The sequence below is a fragment of the Suricata suricatta genome, chromosome 17 (genome assembly GCF_006229205.1).
Source record: "Suricata suricatta isolate VVHF042 chromosome 17, meerkat_22Aug2017_6uvM2_HiC, whole genome shotgun sequence".
NCBI classification, from domain to species: Eukaryota; Metazoa; Chordata; class Mammalia; order Carnivora; family Herpestidae; genus Suricata; species Suricata suricatta.
Window position 1 is genome coordinate 50,341,618 of NC_043716.1, and position 26,684 is coordinate 50,368,301.

General features: G+C 44.5%; 1 long non-coding RNA gene across 4 annotated transcripts in view; it reads right to left on the reverse strand.

Annotated features, from left to right (window-relative positions):
* Window positions 1-2,660: 2,660 nt before the first annotated feature.
* The window catches only part of LOC115281882, a 39,394-nt gene continuing 15,370 nt past the window's right edge, over window positions 2,661-26,684 (reverse strand). The window contains exons 1-3 of one of the 4 annotated variants that reach the window (XR_003904448.1): window positions 16,089-16,128; window positions 6,405-6,614; window positions 2,661-3,967 (exon numbers count right to left, since the gene is read on the reverse strand). This is a non-coding gene — a long non-coding RNA (uncharacterized LOC115281882). Of the gene's footprint in view, window positions 3,968-6,404; window positions 6,615-10,697; window positions 11,083-16,048; window positions 16,129-26,684 lie in introns of those variants that run through there. The other 3 variants (XR_003904446.1, XR_003904447.1, XR_003904449.1) reach the window with 3 other exon arrangements.

Sequence of the window (26,684 nt, forward strand, 5' to 3'; positions counted from 1 at the left end):
AGACCGGTGGAACAAGTAGAGGCCACAGTTGATTATTGTCAAGCCAATCAGTTCTCCCCACATCCCAGATCCTTTCCCCTCCCCATACCATCCCCCGCTGTCATTTATCAAGACTGGCCTGGTCCTGTGAATTCCATTCATTCTTTACCAGGGCTTTGACCTCCTCCAACCAAACAACAAGGTACATTCTGGGAGAGTGCTAATACCAGGGCATGGGGGGTGAAGAGGAGGAAATAATCAATGCTCTAGGACTTTCCCACACTTAAGGGAATCAATTTTATCAGTGTTTAGACACTGGGTGTCAAGGCTAGTCAGATGGAAGCCAAAGGTTCTGTGGAGGAGGGAGGCTGAAAGGAGGTTGCTAGAGTTTGAATCATAGGACAGCTCCCTGGAAGTGACTGACTCCAGTGGCCAGGTCATTCAGAGAGACGTGCACATCACATCCTGCATATCTAGATGCTGTGGGTCCCTCCTCTCTCAAATGTGAAAAAGGCCAAAAGATCACAAGGACTGGTTCCAGAAAAAGCCAGATGCCAAGGGCATTGGGCTCTGTCTTCATGAGTAAATCAAGACTGTTCACGTGGCTGCCTTCTCTCAATTATCCAACGAGCCAATACCCCAATGATATATTGTCCAAATCTGCATTTCCTCTTTCTTTGGTTTCCTTTTGTATAGTGATGACTATTGGTCTCAACAGAGGTGAGCAGGAGGTGAAACCCAAACCAGTCAGGCTGCTACCTGGTAGCATGTTTGAGCAGAGAAAGAGGTTGAAGCTGCTCTGTTAAGGGGACCCTGAGTTTCTCATGCTATCCCTCCCCCTTTCTCATGTGCACCAGGCTGTTCTATACCTTGGAATCTCTGTTCATGTTGCTTTTTCTTGCCTCCGTGTCACCCACTAAGTGTCCATTCTTATATCAAAACTCAGGTCATATCCTCTCTGAAGCTGTCCCTGATGTGCCCTCATTACCTTTCCTTCAACTCCTTTCCCACTCTGCCAGAACAAAAGTGACTGTAACACTCCATTGCACACACTTGTTAATATATGAGCTCCCCTAAAGACTAATTTGTCTTTACCTGACTCATCCAGAATGGTGGACAGAATCTGCTAGATAGTCCATAAGTACTTGATGAGTACATGAATCTATAGATTTAGATTATCAAGGTTCTCTGTATTCCTTATAAATACAGAAACCTGAGCCATAAACAGGTGCAGATGCTTCTCTAGACCAATACACTATTTGCTCATGAAAATGATATTGGAGTGGTCTTTCGATATTCTGTTAGATTCCTCTCAGTCAAACCCAGATTGCATCTGGTCCAGTAAGGCTGGTTCTGATTGTTGTGGAGTTTCTAGAACATCCATGGCTGGACAAGGGGCACTGGCACCACCACCCACAGCTCTGTATGCTGCAATCTCATTCTTCCCACATCAGCCCCACTCTCTCTGCCCCAAGCAACAGGAATATGCAAACAAGAGAGAGGGCCTAGGAACTCTGAAGTCCCAATGACTCATCTGCCGGCTGTAGGCCATACTTACATGACCTGGAGAGTTCCCATTAAATCAATCTCTTCCTGATACCAAATGTCCCCACTGGTGACTGATGTGTCCTCTGGTAATCTGAAGGTGTCCTACATACCTGTGTGAGGTAGTAAGCTGTTGTCCCCCAGCTCTAAAACCTATATTCTGCTTCCAATGCTAAAGAATACTCCACAGATAACCTTTTACCTTTGCTAGCTTCTTTCTAATGGGTTCTGTCACTAAGGGCACTAGAGAGAGATAGAGAGCAGGAGAGAATGGACAATGCATTTCCCTCATCCTTTTTACTTGTGGTTTCTACCCATGTCACCTCACACCAGGTGTTGATGCAGGCTCCACCTCCCAGAGTCAGTCTCAAAGAGCTTTCTATGAGGTACAAACCTCAGCAGGGCAACATTTCTGTTTCCTAAGAGGTCGGGAATACCACTCCACAGGAATTTCCTCAAGCCCCTCAGATGCCATCGACACAGAACCTTCTTCTCAGGGGCTCAGGCCCCAGTTTCTCTGGGTCTTCCATCTTATCTCTTAGGCTCCATGGCCCTATTCTCATCCTGTGAGTGGAGGTATTAGCTTCTTCCATCAGCTACTACCTCTATATTACCGCTTTGTTCCCATTTCACCTTTTCCATCCTTCAACTGCTATGTGACAAATCCCCTATATTAAATTCTGTCTGTTGAAATTCCTAATGTGGTTTCCATTTTCCTATGTCTATCTTTAACAAATACAGTATCCAAAGATTTTTCTGCCTGCTACCTAGGGAGAAATCCGAGAATCAACCCAACATGCTCTTAAACACAAAATGGCAGCAAAGTCTAATAGAGAAAATAATTTCATCATGTGTGGGGTATTAATTGTCTGAATAATGTTAAGTAATCCTCTAGTTTTCAGACCATAAATGGGAGCTCAGTCCTAAAATGCAGCAGAGCTACAGATCGCCTATGTGAAAGAGCTTTAAGGCCTATGTTTGAAAGACACCATCATCTACTCAAAACTACTTTTAGTATCAACAGGCTGTAAAGACACTAGTTTCAGTCTCAATCATCTCCTCCCACCAAGTCAACCACACAGGAAACATTCCAGATTTTCTGCTTTGTGAAAAACTCACACCTTGACAGGAACAAGTTGAAATCTCCAATTTCCTTTATTGATAAGAGCACAATCACCCATTTTCAAAATAAGATTTATTCTGGATGTTGCAATGCCAGGTCAACCATTCTCCCTGCTGAGAGATGTTAATTTTGGGGTGGGGGGTGTCATTATTGAGGAAAAGACAGGAAGCAGAGAGGAGGGGAGAAATCGGGTAAGGATAAAAAGAATGTGTTTCTTTAATATTTGGAGTCATGCCAAGATGTTATATTCCTATGAAGAATGGCTAGATCTGGAAGAAACTTGAGAGATTAGTGGAAAGTGGGGGTGGGGGAAAGAGGCGGCACTATCAATTGCCTAAAATTGGCCCCAAACAGGTTTCCTCAATGCTCTGCCAATTGGTTTTGCAATAAATTGGAGGAAATTTGGCAAGATATTCAACCAGGGCATGGACAGTGTATTGGGACCAAAATAAACAACTATGAAGAACTTGGCAGTTTCTCATTGGATGTTTCAGAAGCGAGTTATGTGACACCTAGTTGTGAGTTACTTCTTAGAGGTTTACATAATGAAAATTAAATGAGGCCAACAATGACAAGTGTTGCTCTTAACACTGAAAGTCAAACACTAAATAGGAAATTCATTTATGAAACACAAAGGATTAGAAGAAATATCAGATAGAATAAAATCAAATATTTAAGATGATTTAAATAGAGTCAACACATTAATCTCTAAGAATTTAGTCCAAAACTCCATATACAGAAATTATCCAGGCCTTCTACTACCTGAGGGTTTTCTTTTTTTCTGGAACGGTATATTGCTGAGACCCAATCATTGCTACACTTTCTTGAATGAATATCTCTGAATGAAGAGAGGTTCCTAACAGTTCATGTGCCATGAACCCTTTTGGAAATTTGTTGAAGCCCATAGACTTGTATGTCTAAATGCATAATTTGAAATACATAGGATTATAAAATAATAAATTATATCAAAATATGATGACCCAAGCACTTAGAAAACAAAATTGTCATATGTGACATATGTGCTTCTTTATTAACACACCCACTAAAAAGACCTGACTGAGATGAGAAGAGGCAGTTGAGTTGACCTTAAATGACAAATTGAGTTGGCCAGCCTTAGAGCACAAATGACCCTCAGTTCAGGGAAGCAGCCAACACTAGATCATTTTTCATGGAAGGAGCCAATGGATGGAGCAAATACTTAGACCTCACTCTCCTCCCTTCTTCAGATCTCTGCACTGGGGGAATCCAACCAGATGCTGAATGGCAAGGGGACCCTCTCATATCTTTCCAAGAACAAATTGGACAAGAATGAAGAGTGACCTGGAAAGACAAACAGAATAAATTCAGCACAATATTGAAGACATTTCAAACTCTGGTCCAAACTCTTCCTCCCTTTTCACTAGCCCTCACTCACAGATAGCCTCTAATGGACATTCTGAAGTCCCAAACATACCAAGCTATTTGAGTTGTCCATACTTCAACATAATCTAAACCAGTATGCCATTAGCCTCTTCTCCTTGTTGAGTTCCTGGTTGAGTTCTCTAAGTCTTCAGGATCAAGATCAAGTGTCACCTCTTTTGGGAAAACTTCTCCAATATTCCAAGGATTTACTAAAAGTGTGATTCCCCAGGACAGTGCAATACTCCAACATTTCCCAAACTACTTCCCTAGGAACGTGAGTCCTGGAGGATATTATTAGGTGGAACATGAAATACCAGTTTATAGGAGATCAGCGCTCCATGAAACACATTTTGGGAGATGATACTTCATTCCACTGCAGCAGTTATCAAATTCACTTAGACTCTTGGTAGAACATTCCCAGAAGGAGGGACAGATTTATCTGAAGAATAAACCAGATAGCAGTGGAAGTAAGAAGCAAAAAAATAGGAACAGTTTGTGTCTTTATTGGGCACAAGGCATATTAAGCCTACATGCTGCAAAAATATACAAAGAGCAAGATTCTTCCTCTAAATCATAATCCTGTCCTAAGATGACACACACTGAGGACCATATATATTTGAACAGCAACAAATGCTAGTTAACATGCAACCGTAATCAGAACATGAATCTTAGGCCAACCTGTTTCTAAAAAGTATAAAAAGTCCCACCAAATGGGACAGAAATAGGAACCAGAGAAATGAGGACAAATCCTGTTGGTCCTCATAGCTATTCTAGGGTGATATTTTAGTTTTCTAAGAATTACTTTTGGAAGCACACCCATTTCATGTTCATATGCTTTTCTGTTTTCTTGTGATAAAAATCTATTTTAAAAAGCAGTGATATTTTTGAACAATGTAGACTGTCTTTGTCTAAAGAAAGATATTTTTAAAAATCTTTCCTCACACTCCCCAGCTTCCATGAAGAAAAGGGAACAGTATCACTTTGGGCTAAGTGTGACCACCTCAGAGTGTCCCCAAGAGAGAGGCAGAGTGTAAGTAGTAGAAAGTTGGAGGCCTAGACTTCATGTCTCTTCCCCACTAGACTTGTGTCTATCAAAACCCTTTTATTTCTTGTCCCTAGTCAATTGGGAAAGGTTGTTTGTGATGGCTCCTCATCCCGTGGTATTCTCACACCACAGAAATGCTCAACCCCAAAGCAGCAGTGGTGTCTGAACCCTCTTGGTCCCTCATTGACACTATTTTTCATACACTTCTTTGTCCTTGAGAAATTGCTTGATGGCAATTGAACTAAAAATGTTCATGATAACCAGTGGATGTTTTCTTTAATTCCTTTGGTAGACATTATGGATACTGTGCCTTCGTGTCAGCAGAAAGTTTTAAATCAGAGGTGATTTTCAGGAAGTGTGTCCCTAAAACAACCTGGAAGCATGACTTTCAGACCTGTCACACTCAGTTAGGATCTCCATCAGTGGCTGGTCTGGTGTTGGCAAGACCCTAAGAGTGACCTGTGTGACCCCCTTGCTAAACTACAAAAGTAAATTAATCTCTTCCAAATGTCATTCCTTACATTTGGCTATTAGGACCTGAGCAGCCCAGATGGCTGGGTTAATTGAAATGAAAACCATTTTTCTTGTGACCAACTCATAGTTTCAGGTCGGGCAGACTCAGCAGTAGCTTAACCTCCTTTCTGCTCAAGCTCATAATGAGGCAATGGATCTTCAGAGGGCTGAACAGGCATGCACAACCTTGTTCATAAGAGGAGATAAACCAGAGATAATGTGTAGTAATGAAAATCCTCTGGGAGCACCGAGAATTTAGATCATTCAGTTCCTGTGAGCAGGTCCTGACTTCTCTGCATCTTGAATTTTCTACCTGTAAAGCACACTTCACAAAGGTGACTTCTGAGCTTGGAATTATGTGCCTAGAAGAACCCCAACAAGGCTGGAGATTACCTTCCCTATTTGTCCTGGGATCGCTTGCTTTCCTTTCCTACCCATTTATGCATCATCAACTTATCACACTTGCATGTAACAAAAGCTCTATACCTGGATCTCTTGGATCCTTCATCATTTTTTCTACCTATAGAAGCAGTGAAACAACCAATACCTGGAAACTCCAATATATCAGCCTCAAGAATGGAATGTATGTGTGTGCACGCACACATGCACACATCCTGGGACACACACATGCACACAACCTCACACGCACACACAGGCATGTGTGCATGCTTTCCAAATTGCCTTATTCTCACATGATGGCTACTAGAGTTACAAAAAGTCCAATTGATTTTTTGTCCACTACATTATCTTTCTTTCACTCAAAACCAAAAAAAGATATAAAGACTAAGTCTCACTCACCTTTGTTTTTCTTCTCAATTAATACTGCAAAATGTATCAATGGGATGTTTTTGGAATCAAGTAACGGAAGGGCTTTCAATGGCAGGGACACATCAAGACATGAGACTCCAAGATGGGTTAATTCCGGAGCTCAATAGTTGGCTTCTCGCAGAGTCTCTTGGCTTTCTTTAAAGGTTGCAGTTTGCCTGTAGCAGCTTCAAACATTACTTCCTATAAGGCAACATTCAAGACAAAATGGAAAAGTCTATTTTGGTGAATCTTTTTGGGCAGTATTTCCCCAAAGCTTCTAGCATATTCCCATCATCCTTCATATGCCAAGATTAGAGGGCACATGTCCAAGCCTATCACTGGAAAGAGGAAGCGATCAGCCAAGGACCTTCACATAGCATCCTCCTAGCTCACCTTCCCTGACACCTCACTTCCCTAAACCTCTCCCAAATCAGGTTCTGTTAGGAAGACATGGCAAAAAATTCATTGTTTTGTTCCATTGTTCATTTATCTGAACCCAAATTATATGAACTTTCTTAACTGAAGGACAGATTACACAATTACCTATAATTGGAACAGGAATCTACTGTCTGTATGGCAGATGTGTGGAAGTTTCTTTTTATTAGAACTTAATATGAGTTTGCAGCAAATTTTTCACTTATTCTAGCTTCTTTTTTTGTTTGTTTGGCTATAGCTGCGGTATTAAAATCTTAGCATTCTTACCAAGCTTATTTTTACCCCAAGGATCACTATTTTTTGGTTACCATGGGAGTAAATTGCCAACAAAAGGGGTTTTTTTAAGTTTGTTTGTTTGTTTATTTATTTATTTATTTATTTATTGAGAGAGAGTGCGCGCACACACAAATATTCAGGGGAGGGAGAGAGAGAGACGGAGAAAGAGAATCCCAAGCAGGTTCTGCGCTGTCAGCACAGAGCCCAATGTGGGGTTTGAACCCACGACCCGTGAGATCATGACCTGAGCCAAAGTCAGACACTCAACCAACTGAGCTACCCAGGCGCCCTGCCAACCAAAGCTTTAAATAGGTACCATCAAGTGTCTAAAGGGCCAATTACCATTGATATATGGAAAATGAATCAAAAATTGCTGAAACAAAATGAATATAAAACTAAGCTCAGGCTGAAATGTAGCAGAATGCCTTGTGTGTGCGCATGTGTATGTGTGCAAGCAAGTGTGCATATACGGGTGTGTGTCATTAGCTGATAACACGTCTGCAATACAACTTGTCGACATGGTTCTTGACTTAAATACCGCTGCACGGTGTAAGTGCACTGGGGGCAACCCTCGGCAGCACCCCTGAACTCCAGAGGAGTTAGATATTTTCACAGGGACCAGCCCGTATCTGTACTTGGCCAGGTGCAGCCTTAGTCTGATGCTAAAAGCAAAGCGAACTTTACAAAAAAGGGGAAAACAAATACATTGAGAGAAAACCAGACTGGCATCAAAGAAGGTTTCATGCCAACTGCAAACACTGGCGAAGTGGATGGATGCAAGTTTTTGTTTTGTTTTGTATTTGTTTTTATTTTAGAGAGACAGAGAGAGGGAGGTAACGGGGGAGACGAGCAGGAGTGTGAAAGAGAATCTTAAGCCAGCTGCATGCTCAGCTCAGAGCCCCACGTGGGGCTCGATCCCATGATCCTGGATCATGACCTGAGCCGCAATCAAGAGTCAGACGCTCAACCAACTGAGCCACCTGGGGCCCCTGGATGGCAGATTTTATGCTCCTTTGCCCCTTCGCCGAGGGCACTCTATCAGTATATGTCACTCCCAACCCCCCAGTGGTTGTGTGCTGACCCCCCCAGAGAGCCAGACTTATTTTCCAGAATTCCAAAAGAATTATGTGCACTTTGAATCTCAGCCTTCCTCCCACCAACCCCATCCAAACTACCCATCCTGCATCTTGTTGCACAGGGTCTCTGCTTCAAGAGATGCCACAGTCCTTTTTTTTATGTTTTTTATTTTATTTTTGAGAGACAGAAAAACAGCATGAGCAGGGGAGGGTCAGAGAGAGAGGGAGACACAGAATCTGAAGACAGGCTCCAGGCTCTGCGCTAGCTGTCTGCCCAGAGCCCGACACGGGGCTCGAACCCACGAACCATGAGATCATGACCTGAGCCGAAGTCGGACGCTTAACTGACTGAGCCGCCCAGGCGCCGCGATGCCACAGTGTGTGCTCGCAGGCAGCGGCGACTGAAACAGCATGTTTGCAATGGGACAGCTGCTTGTAGGTCATTCCCGAACGGGACATCTGCCTGGGAAGTCTGGGGGCATCTCAGCATGGGAGGCAGGGAGCTCTCTTTGGAACAGGGGACATCCTTCCCAGATATGACCAAGGTGACACCCTCTGGCTCAATGCCAGCTTCGAGCCACTTTGAACCATGAGGACCGAGATTTGGTCACACGGTAGTCCTGGGCTCCTGTCTGTCGTTTTTAAAATAGCCAAGTGATCCAGCCTCAGAACTGAAAACTCAGAAGCCTCAGAGTAAATCCCAGACTCTGCAAATCACTCTTCCCCCACAGGCCAAACAAGAACTAATTTTAAACAAACCACCGTGACCAAGCCTGGGGGAAAGGCCCAGAATGCTAATCAATGGAGCCGGCAAAACTGCACACCCCACCCAAACTGCTTACTCCTCCCGGAGCCTTTCAGAGACGGAACGCTGAGCTGGGGTTTGGGACGGTGCTCATTCTACCCTTAAAATTCCCTTTTCAGGTCAGGATTAGGAAATCCTTCCCCACGCTGGTCCCCACCGCACCAGAAGCTCCTGCCTTCATGCTTTTTTCTGTTTGTTTTCATTAAAGACTCAAGTCTAGATTCCTATAATAGATGACCTGAAAAAAGATTCTAGCTAAAAATTATCCACATACGTGTATAAGTCATGAGTTTCTATGCCAGTCCGGGTTAGCCAGAGAAACAGGATCAATAGGGCATGAATATATATATGTATATATGTATGATATTTATTTTATATATTTTAATATAGTGTATATGTGCATATAAATACATATTTATATTGGCTCAATACATGAGCCAGTTCCTGAAAATTATACACACACACTTGCATGCACACACATATGTGTATTTCATGTTTTATGATTATGATACATATATAATACATAGTTTTACAATACATGTTACACATGCATATGTATAAATAACCACAAAATATATGTTACACATATGTGTATGGGCATGTGTATAATTTTCAGGAATTGGTCCCTGTGACTATGGGGACTAGAAAAGTCCAAAATCCATAGGGCAGACCAATAAGCTAAAAACACAGGTGTGAACTGATTCTGCAGTCTAGAAGCAAATTTTTCTTTTCTGGGAAACTTTAGTTTTTGCTCCTACATCTTTCAACTGATTGAGCGAGGCCCACCCACATTACTAAGGTACTCTCCTTTGCTTACAGGACCACTGGTTGTAAATGTTAACCACACCTACAAAATACCTTCTCCGCACATTTAGCCTACTGTTTGGTGCAATAGCTCAGTGTTCTAGCATTGCTGAGTTGTCATTAATATAGCCATCATTGCTTTCGATGGTTTCCTTGGCATCTGGGCCTCTCTATGTTCTCATATCACCAGAAGCTGTCAGATTGTTCAAAACTCTTAGCCACAGACTGAGGGCCTGGGACGTGTGGCTGCCACGCCACACCACGCCGGGCGGTGCTGTCCCTGACATGGGGCTCTCAGTGTCTAAATAAAATAATAATGAAAGAAGTCTCAAGTTACGTGCTTGCATGATGCGTTAAGCAATTTGCTGACAATTTAACAGCATCCTTTGGCCAATGTGTTTTTGCTGAAATGAATCCTTTGCAGAAGAGGAAAATCCAAGGCTCAGAAAGGTATCTGAGGTCACACAGCGCTCTCCGTGAGGGATCAGATCTGAACTTGACTGTTCTAATTCCTGATGGCTGCCCAGTGTCCAGGGGAGCAGTACCACTGAGGCTGGCAGTGGATAGATTAGACATTTCTTCTTCCTTTTTTCCCCTTCTGCCTTTTCTTTCTTCCCTGCATCCTTCCCCGCCACCTTCCTAGAGTGTAATGCACACCTACTCTGGGCACAGCCGGGAGCTGGGCCGTTGCTGGAGGAAAGGGGGCAATGGGGAGGGGTGGGCGGAGCCGAGGTGGCTGGGCCTTCTCAGGACAGGGTGAGGAGGAAAGCTTTGAGCTGCAGAACGCATTCATGCCAAAACTTAGAATTTGGCTCTGAACAGGGTTAAAACGTTACCTCCGGCCAAAGCCGTCCCAGGGCAGCCACCACCACTGCCAGTCGCACTCACCCAGATCACATTTTGATATAAACTTCCTCTGGGTGCCAGGCTGGAAGAGACGAAAGATGCTGCCCACACCAGCCGTCCTCAAGCCGAGGTGCCCATCACACGCTAGCTCTTCCCCGAAGTGCAGTCGGGGCTTCTCCGAGTGAAATCTCCGGCCTAATCAACTGCACATAATAATGTCTTCTTGGTTTTTGTCCTCAGCCAGCCTCAAATCCGCTGCACGAGCCCTCGCGGGTCGGGCCACGTGCAACCGCGCTGACAACACGGACAATGCCACCCCGCGGGAAGGCTGATGGAAACAGCGCCTGCGGCCATGGACCAGAAATGCTGGTTGTTCACACGTGTCGGGCAGCTTCTGTCCCAGCTTTTTCCTCCAAGTGAATCAACACAAATGAAAACTGGCAGGTGCTCTGGTCCACCGGAGACTGAAGAACAAAACCGCGAGATGGAGACTGCCCAGTTCTAATTTAATTCAGAAGAACAAACAGAGAATCACTCAGCAGACCTCAAATCCCCAGTCAGAAAAGTATGCCCAGGGAGCAAACAGTTTTATGGACCATCTACCCCACCTACTCCCTCTTGCCACGGCAAGTAGACTAAAATAGCTCACAGAGCCCTGTTGGTGAGTGACGGTCTCGTTATTACATTGTCGTCCATGTTGACCTCGGGCTTTCTTACCAAAATGTCAAATGCACAGTAGAAAGCTTTTATTTCACAAAATGACTACAGTACTGCTCGCTAATGCGTGCATTTTGTGTCTCTCCTTCATGTCACTCAAGATGCTAGTGAAATGCCGCTTTCTCGGAAAGCCATTGTTCGTTTACTTCTGATCTGTCTCCCCTGCTACACGGCAAGCTCTATGAGGACAGAGATCTTAATTAATTTTAATCTAGAACAGTATGTCACACATAGGAGAGGCTGGATAAATATTTGTTTAATGAATGAATCGATGGACTGGTCCAAGGATTGGTCACTTAAAAGACCATGCAGAGAACACGCAGTCCTGGGGTTTGATACAAGAAATTTCTCTTATTAGAGAGATACTCTGAAAATTCTTGACCTTCAGCAATTCTCGGCTTCAAATCCCATTTGATATGAGTAGGCTGCTGTTAGGGAATACTGGACTGGGCTGGTCAGAAAGCCAGCGTTGGAAGTGTTCTATGTGACACGTGGACAGAAGTGCCCTTGAAGAGGTTTAAGCTAGACATTTCGAGATCAAGAGTTCAAAAGCAGATTACCAGATCCAACGCCCAGATCTAGCACTTGTAGATGAATGGTCTTGGGATATTTATTGTTTACATCTGCATGTTCAAGTTCTTGTGTCTGTAAAATACAGATGATATGACTCGGACCTACTTCAAAGGGTTTTATGGGAGGAAAAATAAGCAAATACATGGAAGTCCATATTAGAATAGGTGCCAGTTATTGTTAATACTATTATTTTCAAAAAGGTTGAAGTAATGAAGCCACGAGGTGCAAGGTGCCAGGACGCACTCACTCTCAAGTGCCAACCGTGCACCTTCGTGCCCCTGAGAGTGAGTTTCCTCACATTTTGCTCTCTAGGTATGTTGCTTACCTCACCATAGTCCTGGCTCTGCAAGAAATGACAAGCAAGAAAAAAACACTGTAAAAACATTTTTTAACGCAGTTTGTCTTATCATGTAACGATGTCTACTGAAAACACATCACTCTCAAGTGAAATGTGATACAAGAGAAGAGCAGGATCGACATTCAAATTTTAGCTCAGGTTGGGATTCCCAGGGGTCTCTGAACAAAACTCACACTGACAAGGAGACCAGTGGTTCAGTCTAACCTGAGGTTCCCTGGGCTTCCACCAGGTATGTCTATAGGCTTATTCAAGGACAAGCTCTGCAGAGAGAGGTCTTTTAGATGTACCTATAAAGACCAAATTTTAGCACTGGAACCAAATGCACTGTTCCAATGGCACACCAGTGACATTATACTCTAAGACGTTGGGCAAGATGAGAATGGCATGAGCCAGGGGCTGTGGGAGATGCATCAAATCATCAGGTGTCTAAGTGGTTCACACTCATTGAAGTGGTTCATTCCTACATATGATGATATAGTGCCTGCCATGTTGTGGGGATAAAGCAGCCTGCTTTCTCTCCACACCTGATGGCCCCAGGGAACGGTTGATAAGACAAAGACAGCTGTATATACACCCAATAAGAAGGCTAAATGTCTCTGGGTATGTCCTTCCTTAATTTCTGCCCAAAAAAGATATTCATGTGGGATGGCAGCATCTAAGGCCGATAAAATCCTTTCTTTCAGAAACTATCAGGCAAAGAGAAAGCTAGTCTCTGCAGCCCAGTTCTCCAGGAGGGTTGATAGACCTCACAGTCCGGGGTCTACTAAGATCTAGGGAGTTACTGTGCTGGAGGACATAGTGTTTCCTTCTTTCCTGAACCCACACCAATCCTTGAAATGCATTTGCATTTTGTCAAAGGTAACCCATGTGTGGGCCTTTGCAGAGCCTGACACAAAGTCTTACACATCATCTTCAAATGTTTAAATGCATTTAAATAATGGCACAACTATCAGGAGTGCCCCGGTAGCTCAGTCAATGACATGTCTGACTCTTAATTTTGGCCCAGGGCATGATCTAGCAGTTTGTGAGTTCTAGCTCTGGTCGGGCTCTGTGCTGGTGGGTGCAGAGCCTGCTTGGGATTCTCTTTCCCTCTCCTCTGCCCCTCCCTGCACTCCCTCTCTCTCTCAAAATAAATATAAACTTTAAAAAGTTTTCAAAATAATGATATAACTACCAAAGTAAAGGTGGAAAAAGGCTAAAATACTAAGAACAAATGTGTCTGTCTCTCATCACGTTCATCCAACATAGATGACTGATGTTTAAGGAGTTAATGAAGATACCCACAGTGGTAGTCATGACAACCCCACCTGTTTCATTATTTCTCTGTTGTGTTAGTTGGAGAATGGAAGCTCTGAGCTAAATATTAAATTTGTTGCTGCACAAAAGTGCACTTCCATAGGTTTGCTTAATCACAATATATTGTGAACCATGGTTTCTAACACAGATAAGATTTAGAACTTGAAGCAAACTCAAACTGAGAAAATAAAATGGAAGAGAAATATGTAATTATAACCAATCTTTTAGTGGCCAGCTTTGAAATATGCCATCAGGGCTACCAAACCATTTAACGGCATGTTCTGCCATTTTTATTCCTTCTTCTTCTTCCTTTGGTCATCAGCCAGTGGCCTATCCCTTCAAGAATAGATGTCAGAGTGTTCACATCCAGGGTCCAGAGGTCCTGGTTAAACAGCTGGCAATGGAATTTGACTCTCATGGAAAGGGTTTAAGACATGATTTAGTCATTGACCTCCACTGTTTGCTCTGACTTCTTACAGGGGAGTTCGAAGCGGAGCTGTGAAGTTTCCCAAGCTCCACTCAGGTGACAAAGGTCCACCCTGCAAACAACAGCCCTTCACCTTCCAAAGACCTGACATGTATGAAGTAATAGGGAAAGAATTTTCTGGCTCTGCTTCCTGGCACAGTCATTCCCCGGGCTCATCTATTCTGGTTAGTTGGCCATCACAACTGAGCCTCCAGAAAATTGCATTTAGTGATGATCTGAATAAATTGGACAATTTGAATCAGAAACAGCACCAAGCCCTCCCAATGTTAAAACAAGTCCAGATCTATACACCACGGCTCCTGCCTCCTACATTGACCTGTAAGTCTCAGGTTTGTCCTGAACAAAGTTGGTATCACTGACTTCAGGGAAAGGCAAACTCAAGGACAGAGGTCAGCAGACTTGGCACATTTAAGGTCCAATGTGCCCATTTTTTAAAATCTTTATTCACCTGTCACTTAACTGTGCGTCCTGCTGTGGTGGTAGTGCAGACTCCATTCAGAGATCTGAGTGCCAGCAGGAGATGAAGAAACACATTCTATTTGTCAGTAAGTACAGAAATGCCATGAGTCTTTTCAGCCTTTTCCTTCCTGATGTGCGGGATGACCAAAGTGAAAAACCACTCATGACCTCACATCAGCATCTGCGGCCAAGTGGCTTGAGCGAAACACTCTTCAAAACTCACTATAAAGGTTAATAGTGAATAGGCTGAAAGCCTTGGAACCCAGTACCTATCTGTGTAGCATCCCATGAAGAATAACAATGGAGGGGGGGCACACCCTTGGACTGAAAGCCAGGAAGGTACCCATGTTCTCAGTAGGTTAGGGCAGGGCTGCCCCAGTGACTGTGGTTAACTCAACTGTCTGACACCAAAGAGGAAAATGGCATAACTCTTCAGAGGAATCGATGGAATACTGAACCCAATCATGAAAAAAATTCACCTGCTCTCACAATGTGAGCAGGTGGGGGGCAGAGAGGATATGAATCTCAGTCTGCAGCATGAGGACTGGTCTATTGCAGCCAGTATTGTGTCCTAAAATGCAAATCAGATCTTGTCTGTCTCCAGTTTCACCGCCTTCATTTGGTTTTGGATCAATTTCAAAGTCCCAAACATTGTATAAAAAGCCTTTTTGGATATGGCACCAAACTATTTTCTCAGCTTCATCTCGCACTCCACCCCCCACCCCACCCCACATACCTTCCCTGCCTTCTACAGCTAAACCATCTCACGTAGCTCCAGAACCTGCCATGTTTTCTCATGACACCTGAATTTTGCCTATGCTGTTCCATCTGTCTGGACCGTATTCTCCCCACCTTTCCTTTCTCTGGCTAACTTTCATGGGACTAGAAAGAATATGATGGAAAACAAAGAGTACGAGTCCATCGCTGAATTTTTGCGTTACATCAATATTTTGCTTCTCTGAAAGCTCCAAGGAATAAAGAAGGTGCAAAGCAACAAATCAAGCAATCCCACATGGTAAATAGTTTTTAACCAATAAAGGTTAAATATAGTTATATGCGCTCAGACAAGTTTGTTAAAAATTACTCAAATTTCAAGGTTCACATCTCAAAAATGATCCATATATTATTGGTAGATCGTCCTTTTTGAAGTCAGATGTACATGGCTTTGAAAGCCAGCTCAGCCACTTACTAAGAGCAAGCTATCTGCCCCTTTCTGGTTCAGTCTCCTCCTCTGCAAAGTGGGGGCTCCCCTAGCATGTGCCCATAGAGTTGTTGTGATGATCAAACTAGATAATAGAATGAAGAGCTGAGTACTAGTTACTAAGGGCAATGGACTGCTCGTATCTCCCCAAAGTGCATATGTTGAAACCCTATTCCCCAATGGGATGGTATTCAGTGGTGGAGCCTTTGGAAAGCGGTTAGCTTATGAAGGTAGCGCCCTCAGAAATGGGCAATGCCCTGATACAAGAGACCCAGGGAGATCCCTTCTACCATGTGAGTTACCCATGAGAAGAAAGTCGTCTTGGAGGAACTGGGCTCTCACCAGACATTGAATCTGCCATGACTTTGATCTTGAACTTCCCAGCTTCCAGAGCTGTAAGAAATAAATTCCTGTTGTTTATAAGCCACAACATCTGTGATAGTTTTATTTTTGTGATGTTTGGAGCTAAGACACCTGGCGTGCAGTGGTATTCAATCAACTCAATAAAGGGCAACTGTCACCATTGTCATTTTCTTTATCACCATCATCAACACTATCATCAAAATGTCAAAACAGCCCTCTTGCACCTCTCCGTGCCAGTCCTGCTGCTTTAGAACTTGATGAGTTGATACTATTTTGCGGCTAACAAAGCCATTTGGGGGATTAACCTAGTCTAGATCATACTGAAGAACATTCACTTGTGACCTTCATTTTTGGAAATGGGAAACTACAAGACTCTTATCACATGGTTATACCCAGGAGGGTGAAAGTCACTAGGACACCGTGAGGTGGGGGGAAGTCTAGCCAACAGCATACTTCAAGAGGGAGGGAGCCCCCTTTTGGAACTCCTGACATTTAAAGAGCCCACTCCCCTTCCCTAATACTATCTTCATTCCTGCATCCAACCCAAGGGAGACAGAGCACTTATTACTCTTCTCATAATTTTATTTTTTTATGTTTTGTATTTATTTTTGAGAGACAGAGACAGCATGAGCAGGGGAGGGTCAGAGAGAGGGAGACAGAATCTGAAGCAGGCTCCAGGCTCTGAGCTAGCTGTCAGCACAGGGCCCAATGCGGGGCTCGAACCCACGAACCGTGAGATCATGACCTGAGCCAAAGCCAGACACTCAACCGACTGAGCCACCCAGGTGCCCCTCTTCTCATAATTTCAAATACGGGGAAACTGACTCCCCTTAAAGACCAGCTGCCCAGGCTCACACGAGTAAACCGTTGAGCCTTGTCTTCAGATCACCCATCCCCGTCTCCACCGTTCATGCACCCCAAGCAGCCCTGAGCAGCAGCCCCTAACCTCAACATCCTCTCCCTTCCCAGAGGCGCCACCGGGCTCCTTTACACAGTTTAGTTTTCCCTTCTCCTGACAATGGCCATCTGTAAGAGGCCCTCGGCGCCTGGAGTTTGAAATTGTTTTTCTTCCCTCCCTTCCTGAGGACCAGACTGTTCCTGAGCTCTGGGTTGCCCGGCCAGTGCAGGCCTGACTGGCTGGCACCTACGGTTGCATGGAGGATATGGATTTGTTTTTGCAGGACTGCTCATGAGCGATGGAGTGCTGGTGTTGGCTTCCTTGTAGAAGGCGCATGGCAGTTAGGCATGTATTTGCAGGGAAGTAAACTTCAAGAATAAACAGAAAGTACACACGCTCCACATCCTGCCAGCCAAGCCCCAGCCTCCTCAGTCCTGACATGTGAGCCATTTTGACTTCCTTGCGGAGACACACACACACCCAGCAGAATGCAAGTTCTTGAAGCATGGTGGGCGGGAAAAAGCACAAACTTGGATTCTCCACTTTCTAGCCGGGTGGGCTTGAAAATGAGCTTAGCCTCTGTGCACAGGTTGCCCATTTGAAAACTTGCCAACATTCTTTTGGTTCCCCCAACACACCACAAAGTCTTCCACCACCTCAGGGCCTTTGAATGTGCTCCTGTCTCTGCCTGGGATGCTCTCCCCCACCCCCATCCCCACCTTTCACTCCTTCCTGTCCTGATAGTGATCTCCTCCAGGTGTCAGCTTCAATGTCATCTTCTCAAAGAGCCCTCCCCCCACCCACAAGCTTCCCTCCACCTACCACACCCCAATTATTGACTGTTTGGGGCGTTCATGGACTTTCTTCAGATATTTGTCAAAATTTCCAATAATTTTTATTTGTTTTGTCTTTCCATTCCAACTTGAAGCTCTTTGAGGCCTGTCCTCTGCTATGTCAGCACAGTGCCTGGAATTTGATGGGGACTCAATCAATATCTGTTTAAGTAATGAATGAATGTTCTTGCTTTGTCCGGGTTTCATTAGCGCAAGGGAGAGGTAACAACCACCAGAGCCCAGAACCCCGATCCTCTGGACAATTTTATCTTGTTTTTTTTAAGTGTAGTTATTTATTTTGAGAGAGAGAGAGACTGTGTGTGTATGGGAGGGGCAGAGTGAGAAGGAGAGAGAGAGAATCCCAAGCAGGCTCCCCACTGTCCATGTGGAGCCCAATGTGGGGCTTGAACTCACAAACTGCAAGATCATGACCTGAGCTGAAGCCAAGAGTTGGAAGCTTAACTGGCTGAGCCACCAGGCGCCCCTGGATAATTTTTTCTTCAACGGCCCTCACATTAAAACTGAATATCAGTGATAGAAAGATGTACAGCTCAAAAATCCAAGGAAACTACTTTGCACTAACTCTCTTTGTGTATTTTATAATTTGAGATCAGCATACAACATCAACTATATGACATTTTCTTCACACCCACTTGGGAACCTTTCTACCTGTGCAAGAATGTGAATATAATTATAAAAATATCTAAATCATCAAAGGATTGAACAACAGACCAGAAGAAAAAATATTATCAGTGACAAGTAAACACATAAGAATTCACAATCAGGGTCTATTCATACAACACAAATTTGTTGAGTGCCTGGGACTGTAAACATATGAATAATGCAATTCCACACTCAGTAGCCAACAGTCTTGCTCAAAAACAAAATATACAATTGTGAAATTATTCTAGGAGCCAGCCTATAAGAAACATAAAACAATATAAAAACTACTCAGTTAAGTGCTTTGAAGGTTTGAGTGAGTTTCAATGAATTAGGAGAAAAAAATTTAAAGATTTGGCTAAAGTCTTAAATAGAATGAGTGAACAGGATTGGCATAGAAACATTATAAAGGTTTAAACCAGATTTATTTTATTAAGTAGAACCCCTTATTTTAGTATTCTTTTTTTATGAAAGTACATTTGACATATAACATTGTGTAAATTTAAAACATTTTTTAAAAAATTGTTTAGTGTTTATTTATTTTTGAAAGAAACAGACAGTGCAAGCAGGGGAGGGGCAGAGAGAGAGGGAGACACAGAATCCGAAGGAGGCTCCAGGCTCTGAGCTGTCAGCACAGAGCCCCATGAGGGACTCGAACTCACAAATCAGAAGATCATGACCCGAGCTCAAGTTTTACCTGACTGAGCCACCAGGGCACCTCTAACATTGTGTAAGTTTCAGGTGTAGACCATGTTGATTTGATACATCGATATATTGCAATATGATTACCATTAGGGTGAGATCATTGACACTTCTATTACGTCACATAATTATCATTTCTTTTTTCGTGGTGGGAATAATTATATCTCATGTCTTAGCAAGTTTGATAATCATGATATAGTGTTGTCTATATTCACTATACTGTACATCACATCTCCAGGACTTACTTGTCTCTTGTTGGAGTTTGTTCCCTTAAAAAATACCTCTCCTGGGGCACCTGGGTGGCTCAATCAATTGAGTGTCTGACTTTGACTCAGGTCATGATCTCACAGTTCATGAACTCAGGCTGCTGTTATCACAGAGCCTGCCTCAGGTCCTCTGTCTCCGTCTCTCCCTGACCCTCCCCCGCTCCTATACACACACACACACACACACACACACACACACACTCCCTCTCTCTTCCTCTCTCACTCTCAAAACAAAACAAAGCAAAAAACACCTCTTCTAGTCCCCCATCCCCAGCTCCTGGTAACCACCATTTGACTCTGTTTTTCCAAGTTTGGCCTTTTTAGATTCCACATAGAAGTGATATCACGCAGTATTTGTCTATCTCTCTCTGACTTCTTTCACTTAGCATAATATTCTCAAGTCCATCCATGTTGTTGCAAATGGCAGGATTTCGTTCTTTCTCAGGGCTGAATAATATACTGTGGTGTGTGTGTGTGTGTGTGTGTGTGTGTGTGTGTGTGTGTGTATCTAGATATAGATAAAGATATATAGATATATACTGCATCTTCTTTACCATTCATCCTTTGACTGACACTTACGTTGTTTCCATATCTTGGCCATTGTGAATAATGCTGCACTAAACATGTGAGTACACATATCACTTCCATGCCCTGTTTTCATTTCCTTTGGCAGACCCACCCCCTTATTTACAAATGCAGAAAAGGATGTCCAGTGACATTTGCCCCCACTTGGGTCCTGCAACAGAGGAGGGTCAGGGAGTCTGAAGCCCAGGCACCCAGTCTTTCCACTACATCATCTGGGCCACGTTCAGAGGTGGTAGGTCAAAATCTCAGCCACAGCACCGAAAGGAGTGAGCAGGATGTGGCCGCGGCTGTGGCAAGCAGACTAGGGTAGGAGTGGAGAGACGTGACAGAAGAGGCTTGGAGGCGAACTGAGGGGTGGCAGTGGCTGGTTTCCTCATGGAACATCCTTATTTTTGGCACGTTGGCTTGTCGAGAGGCACCTGAGTCATCCTTCTCAAGGCCAGTAACCAACTCAAACAGATCACTCCTTTCACCTTGGGTATCACGGGCACCCACCAAATATTTGTTGATTTGCTTTGACTCTGATGCAGGACCTATAACGTGCAAAGAAGCATCTGTGTGCGCCACAACCAAATGTGTTCTATTCCTGATGGGAAGGTCAAGAGCAGGAAAAAATAAATCACCTCATTTACAGATAGCAGTTATTACTCCCATTGAATCAAAATGCCCTGGTTGATGGGGAAACAAGGAACCGTTGAGCTGGAAGAACGTGGCAGAGAATGGAAATGTAGCATGGAGGTACCATTTTCACCGCCCCCCCTCCTCTGCTCATTACAACTACACCCATGCATGGTACCACTGGGTGTGGTCTCCTTTCTCTAGCTGGAGAAAGAGCCTCCCCAGAGAAATGTGGATTCCAGCTCTACTCTTTACAGCTTCATGATCTTGGGCTTTTAACTCTTGAGGCCACAGCCTCCTCATCTGCTAACACAGGTAAGCTCCTTGGCATAATACATGGTAAACAGTAGGCACCCAGCACACATGAATTCTCCTTGCCTTTCTGATAAAAAATAGTCTAAGGAGAGAAAACAGTCTCCATAGGAAAAGAGAATAATCCTAGGTGATCTGGTGGCAGAAAGATGGGAGTTCGGGAAAGACAGAGGAAGGAGAACTTGTCAAATCAAGAGCCAAGTCTTGAACTTGCAGAGAAGATGCAGGAATGGGGCCATGGTGTCTAATGAAGAACAAGTTCAGAACACATGGACTCAGATCCACTTTAAGGCAAAAGCATTTGGGGCAAGTTCAACTCCCTCTTTGGACCTCAGCATTCTCAAGCAAAAATAAGAAAGCTTTACTACTGATCTTTGAAGGCCCTTTTATGTCTACGGTCCAATGGTTTTAAACATGGCCATGGTAAAAGTAATGGACAGGGCAAGAGAAATTTCCCAACATGGAACAGTGGCCAAGTGGAGAAAGAAACTCATCAGAATCTTACGAATTTAGAAATTCTCAGGATGGCAACAGAGACAAGCATAAGATACCGCCAGTGTTTTCGGACCAGAGGGTCTATACTTCCTCCTGAGTCCCCCTTTTATTTGCAGGAACTTGCATGGGAAGAGTGAGGAAGGGCACACTTGAATCTACTACCAAGAGCCCTAAGACGGATCAAGTAGCTAAGAAAATCTATTAAAACCATCTGAAACTTTAACCAGGTGGCACTTCTCTCTTGGCTGCCCTTCCTTCCAGGGTAAAGGATGAGGTAGGAATTCAAAGGAGAAGTCCATCATACCAAACTGCTGTCTCAATTACATCCTGACCTCTGCTCGTAATGTGGCCTGAGGTGTGCTGATGGTTGATTCAGTCTCCCGAAACTGAAACACCTCCAAGACAGGCCCGGGACGTTTGAGACGTCAGTGATCACAGACCAAGGAGCCCAGGAACCTCCCGCTGCCCAAGTGGGAAAATCAAAGGACATGTGTGTTCTTTGGCTTGGGTAGGCTGACCCTGCCATTCCCATCTGGAAGCGAGGTGGATTCGTTTCCTGGGGCTGGCTGCCATACCCAGCGCACAAACCGGGTGAGTTAAAACAACACAAATGTATTGTCTCACAGTTATGGAAGCTGGAAGTCTGAAATCATGGTATCAGCAGGGCCGTGTTCTTTCTAAAGCCAAGAGGAAAGGATCACCACATCATTCTTTTAGCTTCTGGAGGCCTCCGGTATTCCTTGGCTTATAGATGCACCAAGCCTAGTCCTCTGTCTTCTCATGGTATCTTCTCCATGTCTTCTTTCTTTCCTGTCTGTATCCAGATTTTCCTTCCCTAAAAGCACACGAGTCATATTGGATTAGGGGCCCAATCCTAACGAATTACCTCTGCCGTGCCCTTATGTCCAAAGAAGGTGTCACATTCTGGGGTCCTGGGGGGGGGTCAGGCCTTTCACATCTTTCAAGGGCACACAATTCAACCCATGACACTAACTTTCTCTAATTTATGATTGAGAGGTCAGGATTTGAAAGGAACAGTCCCCAAAGATTAGAGACCATGAACATTCACTCCTTGTACCCAGTACTCCTTCGCCAGAAAGGATACGTCAAGATTGCCACAATGCAGGGAGTTCTAACAGATAACTGGCCTCCAATCGCTCTCCCTCCATGTATCCAGACTTTTGCTTACTCCTCCGTGAGCTTTTAGGCACTCGTAATGCATTCCAGCCACCAAGTTATATTCCACTCAAATGAATCTACACTGAAGCTGTTTATTTAACTAATGAACCCTGATTATGTTGCATCCAGAGAGAAGTAGAATTTTTATTCTAGTTAATCAAGGAAGGCTTTCTGGGGAAAGGGGTTGATAGAAGACTGAGATCAGAGACTAGGCATCTAGGAGAAGCCATATCTATGAACAAATCCCCACACTGAAAAAGTCTCATACCAAATCATTCCCCCAAATCCCCACAAAGAAACATTCAAGCCAGATACTTTCAGCGGGGAAAACAATCCACAAAACATTTCATTTACTCCTGCCTTTGCTTCAGGTACAGAAAGAATCCTTTGCTGGTGTCTTCTAACATATTATTTCGACATTAGTATTATCAGGCTGGTCACCCAAAGATGCTGAAAAAGATGCTGATCACATTTCCCAATCTCATTTGCAAACAAGCGTTCATTTCCTGCTTCTCAAGGCACAGCGAGGGTACTTTGTCCATTCAAATCATTGTCTTAAGCCAGTGATACAAGCCACTGGGCAAGGTTGGCCCCAGACAGAGCCTAGACGCTCAATGTCATTGAACTCAACAAGCAGATAATTAGTATTGAAAGGTGTGATTGCGGCCCAGTTGGCCAGGTAATCAGCCCCGATTTCTCTTCAGGATTTTAGACCAATTGGAAATCTTAGCCCAAGAGGGGGCTGGAGGGAATTATCCTGGAAGTGTAGGATCCCTTTTCAAATATAAACACGGGACAATTATGTCAGCCCGTCGGCCCTCCCTTGCTGGTCACGCTGGGTCTGGGCGGCGAGCAGAGGGGCCCTGGCTCTTCCCAGGCAGGTCTGCCTCCCAGCCCTGGCTCCCCCGGGCTCTTCTATCAGCTTGCTCACATCTTCCAAGCCTGTCGCAACCTTGGGATGTCTCTGCAGACCGAGCCTCTTCAGCCTGGCGCTTGTTTTGCAAACATTTGGCTGCTTCGTGGGAACCTGCCTCAACCTGAGGCCTGAGCTCCCTCTTGGCTGGCATGGTGGAGGCTTCTTGAGAAGGGCTGGTCTCTTTTCCCAGTCAGATCCGATGGCTTGGAAGAGACCCACTGGAATGCGTCTTTCTTCTATCCCTTCCAAGATGGGATGCCAGTTCTCAGTTCTCAGAAACCAACAGCCACCGCGGACATAAAACTCGGTCAGGTCTCTAAACGGGCATTCACGTAAAAGCACATTGTTTTAGGCAATGAGATAAAGCATCAAATCAGGACTCTAGTCTCCTTTGGGGCCAAGGGCGGCCCCTCCTCCACAGACAGGGATGCCGTCTGACAAGAGACGTACATGCGGAAGTGCAATTGCTTCTGTATCAAAGGATGCTTTCTCTGTGTCTTTACAGGGCTTCGCTTTAACCACCCTCACAATGGCTAACATAGTTAGACAGCAAAGTAAACACGGGGATCCATAGAATACTGACTCTTCCCGGCTCTGATGGAGGCGGCGCAGCCAGCTACCTGCCCCAGACTCGGAGGGAGGGCCCGGCGTATAAACAAAGTTTGCATTTAAGACTGCGTGTATTATCGACATATCACGATCAGGCCGCTGCCAACCACACACTCTACATTATGTAACGTGAACATCAGCAAGGTTTGGGGGCAAAAGACTTTTTGTTCCCTACAACGTCTCTTCCAGATGAGGCAGACGGCCGCTGGGTGACGGCCTTGGAAAAGCACAGAGAAGAGCTTCAGGCCATGGCGGCTCCTTCTTGCCTCTAGAAAATGCCGGCATTACAGTTTGGGTCTCTGGAGAAAGACCCTTTCACCTTCTGTGTCAGCCTCATCTTGCTTCGAGGGCACCATATTTTCTCAGCATTATGAAAATGTTAAATGTCCAGAAAATTTGAAGGAAAAAACCACACAGTCATCGCCCATGAGATAGAGTTTTAAGTTACCACCCTCTCTTGCGTGGTGTCAGTGTCCATATCCTTCGCTCCAAGCCTCTTTTTTGGTCAAGAGCCTTCTCATGGGAACCCCTGGCGTGGGAAGCCAGTGCTCTGTGTGCTGCAGCTTCTCACCGCCCTCTGTCAGAAATGAGGAGACCGGCGCGCCTGGGGGCTCAGCCGGTTAAGTGTCTGACTCTTGACTTTGGCTCAAGTCATGATCTCATGGTTCGTATGTTCGAGCCCTACATCAGGCTCTGAGCTGTCAGCTGCTTGGGATTTTCTGCCTCCCTCTCTCTCTCTGCCTCTCCCCTGCTTGCTCTTTCTCTCTCTCTCTCTCTCTCTCTCTCTCTCTCTCTCTCTCTCTCAAAATAAATAGAAACAAACTTCCAAAGAAAGAAAGAAAAGGAAGAAAGCAAGAGGACCTCACCCAGGTCACAGTTACAGACAGACCTGGGTTTTGATCACAACCCTTCCACTACCCGCTAAGTGAACTTGGGTGTGTATTTTCTAGTTCTGAGTCTCAGTTTGCCTTCAATGTCCAATAGGCATAGAACTAATCTAATTAACCTATGCTGAGCATTTATTAGGCACCAGGAACTCTTCCATGGGACGCCCACTAGCTCAAATCCTCACAGGCACCTCGGGAATGGTACACGAGTATTAACTCTGCCTGTGGAGAATCAGGCGGAAGCCCAGGCCCGCTGCCTTGCGGGGTCATTGTGAAATGAGCAATACTTAACATGGCACATTTTGTACGGGGCTTTTATCGCAGCGGCTTTTCAATGAATAACTTAAGGATAATGATGACTAGCCTTAGCGTAGTATTATTTTTATTTTTATTTTTTAAACTTCTTTTAATGTTTATTATTTTTGAGAGACAGAGAGAGCGTGCATGGAGGAGGAGCAGAGAGAGAGAGAATCCGAAGCAGGCTCCAGGCTCTGAGCTGTCAGCACAGAGCCCGATGTGGGGCTCAAACTCATGGACTGAGAGATCACGACCTGAGCTGAAGTCGGATGCTCAGCCGACTGAGCCACCCAGGCAGCAGCAGTTTTAGAGAGGGCGCTCAGTCAGTACCCAATGACAGCTGAGAACATAACCAAATAAGCCCTTCTCGTTACTCTGGCTTCCTACACCTCATTGTCTTAACGGTTGAGGCCACTACGAGAATGGGTAGCACCTAGCCCTTAGGGAAGCACCTCCAAACTGAAGGGACACCTGGACAGCTATGTTCTGTACAGCGACAAAGACTTCTCTTGCAAAGCACTGCTTTGAGGGCTCAGATTTTTAATTCAGAACACCGGCTTCTATGGCTCTGATAAGAAATTAGAAGATGTTAAAATGCCACAGTTGGGTTCTCCCGTGCCATATCAGACGAACAGAATTCAAACACATGCACTTGTTAAAATATACCTTTTATTGGCCGGATCCTCTTTTTGTAAAAAGTGATGGAAATTTATCAAATCTAAATTCTATCCATATGTTCTACTGTAAACATGGCTATTGACATTGTGGAAATGTTTCCAGAGCGGTTCATCTCTCATGTGCTCAGTGCAAAGATATTTTCCATGGGGGCTGCCATACAAATTCTAAACCCTTACAGTTCTGGGGCTGCTGCCCCAAAGATGATTAGCTCTTCTCTGTTTTTAGGGGAAGGCATGGGATTCTTTAAAGGCAAACAGACTGCCATCTTTCAGCCCCAAAAAGCTCTGGACTACTTCCAACCCTTTCCTCATCTTAAGCTCCTTCAAACTCATTCTAACCAGATTCCTCCATTAGGGAGCATATCACAGATCCTCAGGTAAGACTCTTAGCCTTGAGAAAGGCAAAAGAAAGGGTGAATGGATACTAACTCTTGATGAAGAACCACTTTTGAGTAAGAGATACCGCAGAAACCCAGACATGTGGTATAGACATTTGCTTTGTGACTTCAGAAAAGCTATACCATGTGTCTGGGCTTCTGTGGTATAGCTTTTTTGAAGTCACAGAGCAAACTGAAGAAAGGAAGGAAGGAAGGAAAGAAGGAAGGAAGGAAGGAAGGAAGGAAGGAAGGAAGGAAGGAAGG